Source organism: Phyllostomus hastatus, unplaced genomic scaffold, assembly GCF_019186645.2.
Source record: "Phyllostomus hastatus isolate PE091 unplaced genomic scaffold, TTU_PhHast_1.1 phas_contig_16, whole genome shotgun sequence".
Classification (NCBI taxonomy): Eukaryota; Metazoa; Chordata; class Mammalia; order Chiroptera; family Phyllostomidae; genus Phyllostomus; species Phyllostomus hastatus.
Genome location: NW_025333643.1, coordinates 18,602,810 through 18,615,032, shown reverse-complemented (window position 1 = coordinate 18,615,032; position 12,223 = coordinate 18,602,810). Strand labels below are relative to the sequence as shown.

General features: G+C 37.9%; 1 protein-coding gene across 3 annotated transcripts in view; it reads right to left on the bottom strand.

Annotated features, from left to right (window-relative positions):
• The window catches only part of PTPRG (protein tyrosine phosphatase receptor type G), a 704,882-nt gene that overhangs the window by 267,334 nt on the left and 425,325 nt on the right, over positions 1–12,223 (bottom strand). The window lies entirely within an intron of this gene.

The following is a 12,223-nucleotide window of genomic DNA, read 5'->3' as shown; positions in this document are numbered from 1 at the left end:
TTCTGCCTTAGCTCATGAATGAAACTGGTAATCTCAATGTAAAATCCCCAAAGGTGTCCCTTTTAACTTTCCTACAGTAATTGCTCATGTACATATTAACAGCTTTCAAAAATCTGGACCTCACCAACTAATTGGGACAATCTGTCTGGATATGAAGATATAATGGTTGTTAATACAAGCTACATTATGAAAAAATAGACCTTAAAAAGATCAGTTTGCTCGCTGCATGACTAACGCTCAGCCTTAGGATGAATGTGTTTCTTGGAGAGTAACTAATTTATCTGGGTCTTTCATATCCTTAATACAGGAGGTAGTTTGGGGGGAGGATTTGCGTCTTTAAACGTCTGTTTTATGAAGGCATGACAGGTTTTCCTTCTCAAGGGTTAGGGTTCCTTGCCTTCTAAACCACTGAGACCAAAAGATGATAGAATACAAGCATGTCGGTTTCTTAATACATATCACTGCTTACCCTTTTACAGGACTGTATACACCAACAGTCAAGATTCAGCAGTGAACAAGATAGAGAGACCTCTCTCTCCTCTGGAAGAGTATGTGCTGTGTATGTATGTGTGAGGAGGAGGTGAGTTAATAAACAAGTAAACAAATCAGTAAGTAATTTCAAAAAGTTATGGGTACTATGAAGAAAATGAAACTAGGTAACAGGAAGGAAAGTGACTGAGTTAGAAGCAGGGAGAGAGCATACAATGTTCTAACAGGTTGGATTTGGAAAGGAACGAGGCACAAGAAGGGATAAGCAGGGAAGAACATTCTGGACTGAGGAAACAGGCAGTGAAAATGAGGTGGAGAGCATGAGTGGCAGGCGGAGTTAAGAGCAAAATCAAGGAGGGTCTTGTAGAACAAGGATCTTTGGATTTATTCAACATGTGATCAGAAACCATTGGGAGACTTTAAGTAAAGGAAAAGTCTAATGCAATTCATGTATTTCAAACTTTGGTTCCTGAGTAAGAAGTGACATGTGGGTTCTAGAGAAATGGTTTAGAAACCTACAGGATGCTGATGGCTTGAACCAGGGTGGAAGAGTGGAAAAGAAAAGAAACAGGTAAATGGAGGATCTACCGCCCCACGTAACCAGAGGATGTGGACATAGAACTGATGCTTGACACTGAGGAACTTAGAACTTGTCAGATCCTGTTTGAAGCACTACATCCATTAACTCGAAGTAAGCCTTCAAGAAAGGAGCTTGTTTTATTATCATTCTGTTTAGTCATTTTGCTATATTACATTCTCCTTTAGTGTGTAACATTATGTAAGAATACATAATACACAGATTTCAAATATCACATAATCAAAAATTTAAAAGAAATTTGAAAACCAATGAAAAGATATAAAATATTACAAATTAGTCAGTTATCCGTGATTTCCCTCTCCTTGGTTTTTTAAAATGGAGAAATACAAGATTCATCTGCCTTGATTAGCATGTTCTTCCTTCAAAATAATCAGAATCCAACCTGTTCTCCCTGTACCCCTCTCTGGCCCCAGCAACCATCATCACCTCTCTTAAAATACTGTCATAATTTTCTGACCTCAGTGTCCCCAGGAGTTTCCTATTCAAGTACAGCCAGATCCTTTTAAAATATAAGTCAGATGCTAGTCTTCTGCTGAACACTCCAAGGGCTTCCCATCTCTCCTGGAGTAAAAGTCAGAGAGCTTCTCATGGTCCACAAAGGTGCATATAATCAGAACCTTGACTGTTTGGTCAACTGCTTTCCTATTACTTTGCCCATTACTTGCTCAACTAACAGGCCAGGCAGGCTTTTGGCCTCAGGACCTTAGCACCTGCTGAAATAAAAGTCCCTTGAGACCGACCAGAGCAATTTTTCAAGGCTCTGTTTAATCAATTGCATGAGCAAACACTGCTGATAATTTAGAAACTGGGGAGGAGTGGAAGGAAGAAATTCAAATATTTTAGAGAGCACAAAGGAATGGAAGAGGGATCACTGTTGAATGACTTGGGGCAGCACTCTAGTGTATTCTTGCATTTATTTAACATGGGATTGGAAACAACTATATATTTGCCTCATCATTAGCCTCTCAGGATATACAAATAAAAAGAATTCCATGGTCAGCTGAGTTTGGGAGATTCCTGGTTAAATAAAAATTAAGTTGGTTGTTCCAGTGAAATATTTCTTAAAAATTTTACTGTTAGCCCAGTATCAAGTTTTAAGAGGCAGACATATTATGCAGAATTTCTTAAACATATATGACCACAGATCACTTTTCATGCAGAGCATTTAGACCAACTAACAAGGATCCAGAAATAATGCTGGGAGCATAGTTTTCTAAGGATGCTACATATATATATGGTTATGATATTTCCACCCAGTTACCCTGCCAATAAATAAATTTAAAGAAATAAAGTGGTGAGGAAGAAGAGGGGAAGGGAGGTAGGGAGAAAGAAGCAAATTCAAAGGAAGAAGAAGGCTGAGAAATGTCAGGAGATCACAGGATAAATCTTCTTCCCCCCAAACCTTGGTGTGAACACTGAGGCATAAACTAAGAAAGATTCCTGAAATACTGAACCGTAAAAAGCAAAGTAGTGAAGGTGTTAATACGGAGATTCAGAAATCAAAGCTCTACTTGTGTAGTAAAAGCTAGGATTTAGAAGTTATTTTAGTATTAACCCAAATACCTCTCATGTATTAACCTATGTTTTAAAGCCCTATCTTTTAAGATATCCTCAAACATTCAAGAGATGAAGTTTATATTTTTAAATAAAAAAGGGTTTTGGTGAATTTGCCCAGCTGGTCTCTGTATATCACAGTAAAGGTACCCAGCAATACCTATGCTTAACATAGTGACAAGCCATGCATTCCAAAGAGTTCTGCTTTGTGAAGTTCTCTCCCATTCCCTTACATGGGGGCCCTATGATATTCTATGCTGGGGATTTAAAGGAGAGACAGAAAAAAGACTTTCATTCAATTTTTTAAAAATTGATTTGAGAGAGAAAGAGAGACATCAATTTGTTATTCCATTCATCTATGCATTCATTGTCTGATTCTTGTATGTGCCCTTGTATGTGCTCTTGTATGTACCAGGGGGCATTAAACCTGCAACACTGGCGTATCAGGACAACGCTCTAATCAACTCAGCTACCCCGCCAGGGCTCAATCAATTTTGACTTCTTTCTATTCCTTATAAATCTTTCTAACTATCCTTTCTGAGTAATGGTGACACTACAGAACTTGCTAAAGGCCTTAGATTTAAGATGGTTTAAAACATTCCTGCTCAAATTTTGACAGGACCAAACAAAAAAAAAGAGAAAAAAATGAAAAAAGTGGAAGGAGGGGCAGTTTCTAAGCCATAGTCCCATAAATCCCCTTGACTGGAACTTACAATATACCTGACTTGGCCCACTGAGGTCTCTACCTTCAGTGCACAAAGGGCTCCCCAGCCAGTTTTATTTGAGTTCCTCAGCTTAGAAATGGATTCTAACAAGAATAGTGTCTAAAGCCTTGTAAACAATGTTCAATAGCTAGATAGGTAGATAGGAAAAACCTAAAGCTATTTATAAGGAATAAAACCTGCACCACATCTTCGTGGAATCTTTTCAACAACTAAGTCAGATCCCAATACAAAATTGAATTACTTTATGTATTTCTTGATTGGTGGCGAAAAAGTTTGATAATTACCACAAACTCGGCATAAAAATCCCTTCTAAAGAATTTGTTAATCTTTTGGTGAGTCTATTTTCCAATTTGAATCAGTGTGGTCTGGCCCCTCCCTGCTCCCTATCTGCATACTTCAGTACAGCAGTCATTAGCTGCCGGGCTACTGAGCATTTGAAATGTGACCAGTCTCAATTCAGGCATGCTGTAAAATACACACCAGATTCAAAGACAGAAAAAAAAGAATGTGAAATGTCTCACTAATAATTTTTTATATTATTACATGTTAAAACAGTAGTATTTCACTGTATTAGAATAAAAACAGATTATTAAAATTAAATTTTTGTTGATTTTATAAAAATTATTACATAATATAAATTGTATAAAACAAAGTATTGAAGTACAATAAAATCACTTGTTTCTTTGTACCTGTTTAATGTGACTACCAGAAATTTAAAACTATAATGTGTGGCTCACATTATATTTTCTATCAGACAGTGTTGCTCTTTGTGATTAAAGAGAGACTGAAATCAGAACAATAAGAAAAAAGAATACAAAAAAACCCCAAGGATATTGTAAGCAGCCTCTCGGACAACTTCAAGAGGTCCAACATTTGCATCATAGGCGTGCCAGGAGAAGAGAAAGAGCAGGAAATCAGAAATCTATTTGAAAAAATAATGAAAGAAAACCTCCCTAATTTGGTGAAGGAAATGGACATGCAAGTCCAGGAAGCACAGAGATACCCAAACCAGATGGATGCAAAGAGGCCCACTCCAAAGCATATCATAATTAAAATGCCAAATGTTAAAAATAAAGAGAGAATCTTAAAAGCAGAAGAAGAAAAGCAGTTAGTTGCCTATAGGGGAGTTCCCATAAGACTGTCAGCTGACTTCTCAAAAGAACTTTGTAGGCTAGAAGGGACTGGCTTGAAATATCCAAAGTCGTGAAAAGCAGAACCCTACAGCCAAGATTGCTCTACCCAGCAACGATGTCATTTAGAATCAAAGGTCAGATAAAGAGCTTCCAAGAAAAGCAAAAAACTAATGGAGTTCATCATCATCAAAATATTAATATATGAAATGTTAAAGGGACTTATTTAAGATCAAAACTATAAATAATAAAATGGCAATTAAATACATATAAATCAACAATTAAATTTCAAAAACAAACTAAGCAACAAGAAGAACAGAGACAGAATCATGGATATGGAGAGTGTTTTGATGATTACCAGATGGGATGGGGGTGTGGGAGAGTTCATGAAGAGGTGATTAAGTACAAAAAGGTGGTTACATAATAGCTGTGGGATGTAAAGTACAGCACAGGAAATGAAATAGCCAAAGAACTTATACATATGACTCATGGACATAAGCAAAGTTTTGAGGATTGCCTGAGGGAGTGGAAGGTGCAGAGCAGAGGCGGGCAAAAAGGGGAAAAACTAAGACAACTTTAACAGTATAATCAAGAAAATATAATTTAAAAGTGGGACAAAAAGATTGAAGTGCTCAATTCAGATAAATGTGGAGTGTTTTCTACACATACTCTAGGCCAAGAACTGATGGCATTTTCTGTTCCCTTCCCCACATCTCTGTATGTTTTACTGGTTCAACCATCTCTGAACAACTGAAGCTCTTCCATTTTTTTTCTTTCCTGTTATATAATAAGCAGCATTTAAGCTTCAAACAAAACTATTTCCACTGCATTGTTGGCTCTAAAAACAACTTAAACCAATGACAATAAAACCAATGGAAATCACTTACTAAATAAAAAGAATTCTGGGTCAGATTTTGGAGACACGAGAGCCTAGGTTCAGGAGTACTAACAACATACCTCAGGCAAGTCAATTACCGTCCCAGAAGCTCAGTTGTCCTGTCTTTAAGATGGGAACTGTAAGAAAGCTCCTCTCTCACAAAGCTGCTGAGAAAATGTAATGACGTAACATCTGGACCATTTGTGACACAGGTAATGTTTATTAATGTCTACAGTATCATCATTACAGTCGCAACCACTAGTGCCACTCCAGCACCATCCCTGACACCTAAGCCTTCTCTTTGGTTGTCTGAGGGGCCCCCTTTTTCTGTATGGAGAAAGTCTCTAATTTAGCCAGTTTTCATTTTAGAGAATATCATCTGCTTGTCTGTGGTTCACAGTGTGGTTCAGTTATTTGCATGCCACATGTCAGCGACACACCCACAAACAGCCCTGAGCCAAGTTCACATCTAAGGATGAATGGGTATGATGAGGACTGTCAGACATCACAGAGACTTTCCACACCAGGGACCGTAGCTGCTTCTAACTCACAAAACCAGTTCTCGGGCTCTGCACAAACAGGCATTCACTCTCCACTGAGCATACTCTAAGTAACGGGGCCTCCTCAAATGTTCTTCACTAACATGGGACAGACACATAAAAGATGAGCCAGGTGCAAATGAAATATTTCACTAGTAAAGGATGAAACATTCTACTCTAAAATGGAATCTTTATTTCAATAAAGTCATTAATTAAATTTCAACCAATTCCCTAGCCACTGGATGGAAATCACTACAGAGGTAAACACAATTGACCACACCACAGAGTAACACCACCAGAGACCCATGGAGCAATCTCTCTCACACTTCCAGTGTTCCATGGTGAGACAGGCAAGGCACACAGACACTATCTCGAGCTTCATCAACAAAGGACTCTCTTGGAACAAAGCAATGTTTTAAAGAACATGTAAATTAAATTCCAGGACTTTAAGTAAAGAACAAGGGAGGGCAAAAGAAAACATATGATACTGAAAAAGCTACTTTTAATAGAAAGTACTCTATCTCCCTTTAATGACAGTTCTCTCTAATGACAAAGCAAGATAGTATCAAGCTCACAAAGACACCAAAAATTATTCTGTGAACAAGTCAAGTTGGTTTCATAATTTTCAAGATAATTAAAATCCAGATCATCATCTGTGTCCTCTGAAAACCTTAACTGAATAGGAATCCACTGCTTACAAGGAATACGGATTGAAGGAGGAGAAGGGAAAGTTATAAACCTCACTTCTAAATAACCGATATCACTAGCTTACATTAAAATAGACAGGGGCAGCAGTCAAATATGTTTGGAAAAACTCAGAGTTAAACCAAGATAAATAGAATTCTTCATTGGAGAACCCTTCTAAGACTTTAATATGCCCATGTATAAAACAAATCTCCAAGAAGGCACTAAACAATTCTAAATTTACTTTCAGCAGAACAGGAGGGATACATAAAGGAGGGCTAGCCAAACTGAACATTTAATCCATGCTCTAGACAGCAGTGATCAACCTTCTGGTGTCTCTGGGCCACGCTGGAAGAAGAATAGTATGTCTTAGGCCACATATTAAATACATTGCGACACATAATCACAAAAAATCTCATAACATTGTAAGTAAATTTACAATTTTATGTTGGGCTGTATTCATAGCCATCCTGGGCTGTGGGTTAGACACCTGCTCTAGAATCTCAGGCTACTGAAACCAGGGGCCAATGTGGGAGCTCAGCCTCTGGCTGAATTGCTCCACATGTGAGTTGTGGAGTAGCCTGTGATTCTTGCATGAGTATAGAGGGTGATGCTGTGTAACACCTTTGTGTGTGTCACAGGTGCATGAGCTTACCTGGGAGAAAGAAGGTAGATACCTGTTACTTGGGATACAACCTAGAAGTATACTGCAAGATCATCATCTAACGAGAATGAAAAAGAAGCATCAGAAGAACCAAGATCCATTTAAAGAACAAAAGGCAAATCATTAGTGTGATCTAGGCAGGAAGGTAGGGGCTCCATAAACAGGCAGAGTACAGGCGCAGGTCAAGGGAACCTGCTCAAAGACATGGAGACTGAATACAACTGCCTACCCAAAGAGAATGTTAACATGGAAATGAATCACAGAAAAAGTCAGCCCAAGACTAGCAACTTTCTGCCCCTGAACACACGCTAACTTTGATTAAGATTTTCGTACACCACCACAACAGAGCAGGGAGGACGATGAGAGTAGCACCTGTACACATCAGCCTGCCAGGCACACATAACTCACTGTGCGAGTGTCATGGTCACAGCTGACTCATGCTCTTTGGGTCGTGTTATAGAACCAGTTTTTAAGACACGGGTCTATAAATCCTTTACTAGTAATTATGAAATCTCAAGAGCTTCTAAGACTAAAGGTGTTTTATTACTGTTTTATTTATGATTTTGGTGCAAAAAGTAATTTGGCATTAAAACCTGATATGAAGAGATGTGAAGCTCTTTAGAATTTTGTTATTTCCTACTTAGTGTGAATGCTCATCTGCATGCTGCAGGAATATTAATGTAGTCAAGGGGTACAGTCCCAGACCCTACTACATGTCCTCAGTAATACGTATGGCATATGTATATAATACCTTTCTAGAAAAGAGATTCTGAATTCTAAAGTGTCTGGCCTCAAAGACTTCAGCTAAGGGACAGCAGACCTGTACCACATGGTAATGTGTACTTTGTATATATCAGGAAAAAAGCCTTTGCTTCTGCTCACTTACTAAGATGCTCTAAACAGAGCTGAAATGAACCAGCTGTGAGTTTCACTGGAAAGGGCACACACAATCAATTTGGATCATTTAAACTTATTGAAGACTTCAACTCATAAAGCACCAGTAAGTCTGAATCAACAACTCCTGCAATCTATTATTGTAATAAACAAGATTTTAATTACCTCAGACAACAAGCATGCAATGAACCTGCACTTTTATAGAGCTCTCAGACATTTTATCTGGAAATTTCTCTTTGCATTAACTCCAAACTCAGTTGGAAGCAACACAGAATTTAATCCCTATTAGTGGCATGTGAACATTAAGTTACCAAGCACATAATAGGGTATGAGAACAAGATACAGAGGAGATTTAGGAAAGGATAGAAGCCACACTAGATGATTGTGATTAGACAAAAAACACAAAGTCCAGTAGCCCAGCAAGAACTAGAACAGGACACAATGATGTCACTGTTTTAATATGAGAATATCCTGATTCTTCTGACTTCAGACACTGAATGACATCTGCAAAGTCTCTCTTGTCATGTAAAGTAATATACCCATGGTTTCAAGGAATAAGTGGTGGGTGTTTGTGGAGGGCCATTATCCTTCCTACAAAACCACCCACTGGTAACTTATTATTCCTTAAATTTACGAAGTATAACTTTCCTTCAGGGCCTTTGCATATCCATGTTCTACAGGCAGGCTCCAATTCACCTCTTCCATCTTAATAAATATCATTTAGTAGTATTTTATATCTTAATAAACATCTGCCTCCACAGAGGTCTCCTCAATTGTGACAAATGTTCCTCTATCAGAGATTGTATCACATCTGATACTACACTTTTTACATGACTATTTATTCAATTTCTTTTGTCCTGACTAGATTGTAAATACCTTAAGGACACTCTGTCCTTCTGGTTTACCTTTTTGTAACCTGGCATCTACAGGAAAAAAGGCACCTAAGGAAAAATTGCTGAAAGGCAAAAAATAAAGGTGAATAATAAGTGGTGAGGACATTGGAGGGTTCAAATTGGGTCTAGTCTCCTACCTGTGGCTTGTAATCTAATTCCTAATTTCTTTTCTAGCTTTAACTGGGCTATAAGGAATGCTGACTTTTGAAGGGCTTTGCCTTTATTTTTATAAGGACATTTATCTTTCTATTAGACTGGATATTTTTGAGTGTTGGGACTACAAGTCCAAGTCTAGGATTTAAGCCAGAAAAATGTGGACAGGTCTAATTTCTGATGTGTACAAAGTTGTAGATGACCTCCAAGAATTCCTGGGAAGCAGCAAAACCTACAAAATTGGGTTTGTTGCAATTTACCCTCAGGAAGCAGGTCCAGATTCTTGTGGGACATATGCTTAAAATTGCACCTGCAGAACAGAAGCACTGAGGCAGCTGTGGAAATACCCAATATTGTGACTTTATCTCAGGAGGAATCTAAAGGAACCAGGCCCAGTGATGCTCTTACCCATAAGGCAAGGTACATTTTCTCTGTAAAAACCCCAAGAGGATGAAACAACTTCCCAAGCAATGAGTCCTCATTATTCAATTGTACTTAAAATGATGCCACACAAGTAAAGGAAAGTTCACTTCCACTAAACACTACTTTCTCTATTCCCCAGGCTCACAACTGTGATATTTGGGACAGGGCAGTTCTTTGTCATGGGAGCTATTCTGTGATGACATTTTTAGTGGCATCCCTGGCCTCTACCCACTACAGATATGAGTAGCTTACCACTGCCCACAATAGCGGCAGCCAAAATTGCCCTCAGACAGTGTGTAATAACCCCCCACCCAAGGCGGAGCACTGTCCCCAGATAGGAAACATGCTCTATTCTCTAGTGCAATCATCAACGATGACACTTCTCTGACACAAAATACAAGACAAATACTGTCCCCAATGCTGATAATTTACTACTTGATACCTAAAATTTTCTTACTTTTACTTTAATTCCTTAAACAACACTGTAGTTATATGAAAAAATAAATAAGTAAATCAAGTCTGAGATGTTCAAATAGTACAGAAATCTCAGGAAATGCTGATATTAATAAAGAGCTCAAATAAAGAAATTTAACATAAATATTACAAACATGTTTTGGGCAAAAGTGAGCAATTTTTCTGTGCATATTTTAAAGTAAAATTTGATCCCATTACCTTAGATCTCTGATTGTCAAATTCCTCTACCTATATCCACAAAGTAATTTAACTCATTTATCACATTTAAAAAAAAACAAGCTATGAACTAGACAGGATTGGATGAGAAGTCCAATGAATATAGGCAGCCTTAACCATCTGACATTACTTAAAAGAAATAAATTCAAACAGCTTGGTCAAACAATACATCTGGGCATTGTAGCTGCCATTTCTCATTAGCTTCTGAATTTCATGGCACTCTTGGAGTAAAAGAATACCACAATATTCATTTAAAGTAATATTTCCAAAAGAATATGTATCTAGTCTATACATTTTTCCAGAACTAAACAGGAGGAGGAGATAGGCCCATCTGGGCACTAATGAATGTGACCAGGGAAGGAGAGGAATTTCCCAATTGTCAGCTCTAGAATTCTTTCCCAAGGCAGCCACCAAAGTATGTTTTCAAACTTTTAAGCACGAGTCTTTTGTCCAGAACAACAGTAACTGAACAAATGGCAACTCTATTCTAAGATAAAAAAGCTCTAGAACAAAGCTAGTTGGATACAGACTATGGCTCAAACTGCCCATTGGAACTGGTCAGCAAGAACAGAAGGGAAAACCCAAATTTAAAAATAAGATGAAATCTTGCATCTAGGAATCAAGTTTTCCAAGTACAAATAAAGCTGAGACTTCAAAGAGAGATGATTTATTCAATTTAAAGGGGTAGGGGAGAGCCCATTAAACAGAAATCCTATTCATGAGACTTATAATTAGTGTGAGCAGGTAGAACAGGAGCCCCACAGACAGATGAATCCAAGTACAGAGAAATTTTGGTAATAAGAATTTCTTGTGTGCTGATTGCAGGGTTTGGGAGGGGGTATAAGGAAACTAAGTGGTGGTGGAAAAAATACAATAGAAAAGAATTAAAACTTTTTCAAGTAAATAAGAAAAAATATGAAACATTTCCAAAGAGTAGTTATATCTGGTTTCTCCAGTAATCATGTATGCATAAGAAATTATATATATGTATATATATACACACACACATATACCTATAAACAAATGTTATTGATTTTCTCGTCTTGTAGGGATCTTCACTTATGGTTCAAGGATGCCAAATGGGCTTCAGGAGCTAAGGGGAGAGATGAAATCCTATAAATTATGTACAAATTTGTGTGTAAATACATCTATATTCTCTATGGTGGGGGGGGAGTCTCAAGTATACATAAGATTATCAAAGTAGGTCATGACTTCTAGAAGTTACAAAACATTAAGAGTTGTCATTCCATGTTTGGGTCCAGCCATAGGCTAGAATGCACAGCCGCTCAGTTCTTCACAAACTTCTAAGGGTTACCACCACATGGGAAATCGAACAACCAACAAATACAATTGTCCCTTCAAAAGAATATTCACATCCTTAACATTATTAAAGATAAAAATAAGGTTAGCAATGGAAGGGGCATTCTGCCCCCACCCAACATGAATAAAGGAGCTTGGAGAGTCGCTCTTTCCCCCTCCCTCCTTCACTAGAAAGAAAGACACGACCTACTGCACACAGACCTTTTTTCTGTCTAGCTGCAAGGATCTTTCAGGAAACTGACATGGAGGCAAAATGTCACAATCGATCCCAGCAAAGTTAACAGGGAGTCATACAACCAATGGCCACAGCCTCTTTTTTAATAGCAGACAGAAGCAAACAAACTTTAAAAAAACACCTTAAAACAGCTTCCCTCCTGAAAGAAGGTACTGAGACTGTTATTAACTTTTCTCTATTCCAAAGGGTAAAAATGAAATCACCTCAGTTTCAAATGAAATTTCACCTTTTGAAAGCAGGATTTCAAAAATGAACAGGGAAGACAAACTCAGTCGAATGAAACAAATGCTTAAAAGTCATTGACCAGACATGCACTACCGAATCCAGGATATCCGTGATGTCTACGTGCTTAAAC